Here is a 4,036-nt window from a genome sequence, read left to right as displayed (position 1 = left end):
TTTTTTTATTAATCCTGAAAATAAACCACATAATAGTAATTAAAAAAGTAAAAAATAAATTGCAAATTTTTATATCCAATATGTAATCAACAAAAACATATATACCATTGGTTCCCTCACTTTCCTCACTTTCGTAGTTGATACCCTCCTCCATTTCATTTTCTTCTATATCTTCATCTCCTGAATCCTCTACTCCATGTTGTTCCTTATTCTTATTGAGATATTTGGTAAGTGACATAGGTGGACATTTTGGAATAGTTTTTTTCTTCTTATAGGCTTGTTGATGTACTGGTGATCCTTGAACTTGATTTCCCATGGTAGAGTTGACTTGCCTCTTAAGGTTATTGTTTTGAAGGAGTCCTTTGTTTTTTTCCTCAATTTTCTTAGAGACTTTTGATTCTATTGAACCTTGAATAGCCATTGTTGACTTTTGTTGCTTCTGAAGATTATTATTTTGAGAAAGTGTTTTGTTTTGCTCATCAGTTTTCTTAGAGACTTGGGATTCTATTAAACCTTGAAGACAAGGAGCCTTTGTAGACCAAAGTTGTCTCTTGATATTATTATTTTGACCAACCGCTTTGTTCTTCTCAACAATTTTCTTAGATGGTTCAAGAATTGGTTGGACTGCAACTACCTTTTGGTTTGGCTTTTTATGTTGTGTTTGAATTGAATTCCCAGCTTCCAATGATTGCTTCGATTGGTCTAGCTTTTGATTGCTTTCTTTGATAGATTTAGCATTTTCTAACTTGACTCTATATTGCCGCATTAAGTCATTGTTGGACTTAGCTTGAATATCAAGTCGAAAACCATTCCCTTTGTTCATTTTCCTGCAATCAAACAAAAGAAATAACATCGAGAATTATTATTCAAAGTCCAAAATGAGTAACAAACAGTCCTAAAAACAGCAGTCCAAATAGTAACAACAGTCCTAAAAAACAGCAGTCCTAAAAGTAACAAGCAGTCCAAATAAGAAGCAGTCCAAATAAGTAACTAAGAAACAACAGTCCTAAAAGTTTTGGACTGCTTCTTCTGTTTGATTGCAGGAAAATATAGCAGTCCTAAATATAGCAGCAGACCAAAGAAAAAACAACCATAAATATAGCAGCAGACCAAAGAAAAAACAATCATAAATATAGCAGCAGTCCAAATAACAAGCAGACCAAATAGCAGCAGCCCAAATAACAAGTATATAGCAGCAGTCCTAAATGCATCAAGTATATAGCAGCAGTCCTAACAAGTAAATATAGCAGCAGTCCTAAATATAAAGTATATAGCAGTCCTAAATAACAAGTATATAGCAGCAGTCCTAAATGCATCAAGTATATAGCAGCAGTCCTAACAAGTAAATATAGCAGCAGTCCTAAATATAAAGTATATAGCAGTCCTAAATAACAAGTATATAGCAGCAGTCCTAAATGCATCAAGTATATAGCAGCAGTCCTAACAAGTAAATATAGCAGTTGTCCAAAATATATCAGTCCAAATAACAAGCTGACCAAATAGCAGCAGTCCTAATAACAACTATATAGCAGCAGTCCTAAATGCATCAAGTATATAGCAGCAGTCCTAACAAGTAAATATAGCAGTCCAAATAATTGTAACAAGGACAATAGGAAGTGTCAAAAGACATCAGATTAATGAATAATAAACAGAAGTTCAAATAAACAGAAGTCTCGTCATTCCATTATAAAACAGAAGTTCAAATAATTGTAACAACATTCCATCCTAAGTAAATAAACAGAAGTTCAAATAATTGTAACAAGCTGTCCAAAACAACACTCCATTATAAGTAAATAAAAATTAATGAATAATAAACTAGTCCAAATGAGTCTCATCAAAACTAGAATCGTCATCAGATTCTTTTTCATCCGACCCACGTAAAGAATTAACAATAACCGTTGGTGGAATATCATTCCTAACAAATTCAACTTCACGAGTCTCATCGCTTGCAGCTAGATTAATTGGATGGTCAGAAGGATCACATTGATATGGTTGTTGGCCATTTGAAGTTGATTGTTCATTCAAGTTAAAAAATTCCCTAGGAATAGACTTCATAACATAATGTCTATTTGGATTAGAAGGATCTTGAATGTAGAAGCATTGGTGGACTTGAGATGCCAATACAAAAGGATCGTCCATGTAGCATCTCTTGTTAAAGTAAACACAAGTCAAGCCAAACTTGTCTTCTTCAACTTCAAACCAATCACATCTAAATAACACAAACTTCAACATACCATAATAATCAACCTCAACTATTTCAGTAATTGATCCATAGTAAGCTATTGATTGTACTATTTGATTTTCATCTTTGGTACTTGCAAAACTTTCAGTTACTGCCATTAGTGTCACACCACTATTTTGTGTTTTACGTCTAGCATCACGGTGTTTTGTATGAAACCTGTATCCATTAATTACATAGCCAGAAAAATGTCTTGCAATTTTATTTGGTCTTCTTGATAGCTTCTTAACTTTGTCAGATACATCGCTTAACAAGGCACGCTTCTTAAACCATTCGACAAAATCTAACCCTTGACTTTTTGCTTTGCTCCACCTTTTTCTTTTATTCACATTTACATCTTCATTTTCATGCTCACTACAAATAAAAGTACATTGTTATAGTATTGTAAAACAATTCTTTAATGCGTTAAAAACCTACAAATACAAGTATATTTATTTACCTTATAAAACATTGGACATCGTCACAATTGAATAAAATGTAACGATGTGCCTGACTCCTAGACTAGCAATCCAAATAAATTCCTTCACCTTTTTTCTTTCCCCCAATAGGATGACCAAGATCATATGCATCACTATTCCTTGTCATTCTACTAAACCTTGTCTCCACACCACTATGCAAGTATCACGAGCAAAACGTCAAGCACTCTTCAACCAAGTAACCCTCAGCAATAGAACCCTTAGGACGACTTTTATTACAAACATAACTCTTCATCTTTCCTAAATATCTTTCTGTAAAGTACATCCACCGAAATTGAACAGGCCCTCCCAATCTTACCTCATTCACCAAATGTATTGGCAAATGAACCATTATATCAAAGAAACTCGGGGGGAAAATTGTCTCCAATTGGCAAAGTGAAATCCCATAACACCTTTAGCTCTTCAATCAATGGTTGAAGGTACACATCAATATTATTCCCTGGCGATTGTGGTCCAGGTATTAATAAAGACAACATAGAATACTCAGCCTTCATGCAACACCAAGGTGGAAAGTTATATGGTATTAATAACACATGCCAGGTACTATGAGACACATTCATAGTTCTGAAGGGATTAAATCCGTCGCTGGATAATCCAAGTCTTATATTACGTGAGTCTAAAGCAAAGTCTAGATGGCGTTTATCAAATTCTTTCCATGCTTCCCCATCTGCAGGATGCCTCAACTTCCCATCTTTCGAACGCTCTTCTTCATGCCACCTTAATGAGCTAGCCGTCTTTGAACACATAAACAACCTTTGAAGTCTAGGAATCAAGGGAAAATGTCTTAATATTTTAGCTAAAACTTTATAAGATTCATTATTTTTTCCAACTTGATGGTTTCCTTCGGCAATTTCCTTCCAACGCGGAGCACCGCAAACATGGCAAAATGTTTCATTCTCATAATTTTTCCAATAGATCATGCAATCATTAGGGCAAGCATCGATCTTTTTATAATCCAGCCCTAAGTCCTTTATCATGCCTTTAGTTTTATTGAACGTATCGGGGATGTTCAGTGAAGGCATAGCTTCTTTCAACAATTCTAAGAGAGCATTAAATGATTCATTGCTCCAACCATACAAACACTTCAATAAATATAGCCGAATTCTGAACGACAATTTTGAGAAGTTTTTGCAACCCGGATATAACTCTTGTTTGGCTTCTTCGACTAGATTATAAAACTTTTTTGCATCTTCCTTGAGGCCTTCATTAAATTCACATTCTTCTTGTATAACATCTCTAAAGCTTTCAAAAAGTAGTTCATCAATTTGATCCTCTTCATCATTCACATGATCATCATTAAGATCATTGGGTTTTCTTATCT

Source organism: Cicer arietinum, chromosome 5 (assembly GCF_000331145.2).
Source record: "Cicer arietinum cultivar CDC Frontier isolate Library 1 chromosome 5, Cicar.CDCFrontier_v2.0, whole genome shotgun sequence".
NCBI classification, from domain to species: Eukaryota; Viridiplantae; Streptophyta; class Magnoliopsida; order Fabales; family Fabaceae; genus Cicer; species Cicer arietinum.
The sequence above is the reverse complement of the archived record's forward strand: the minus strand, read 5'-3'. Positions refer to the sequence as shown.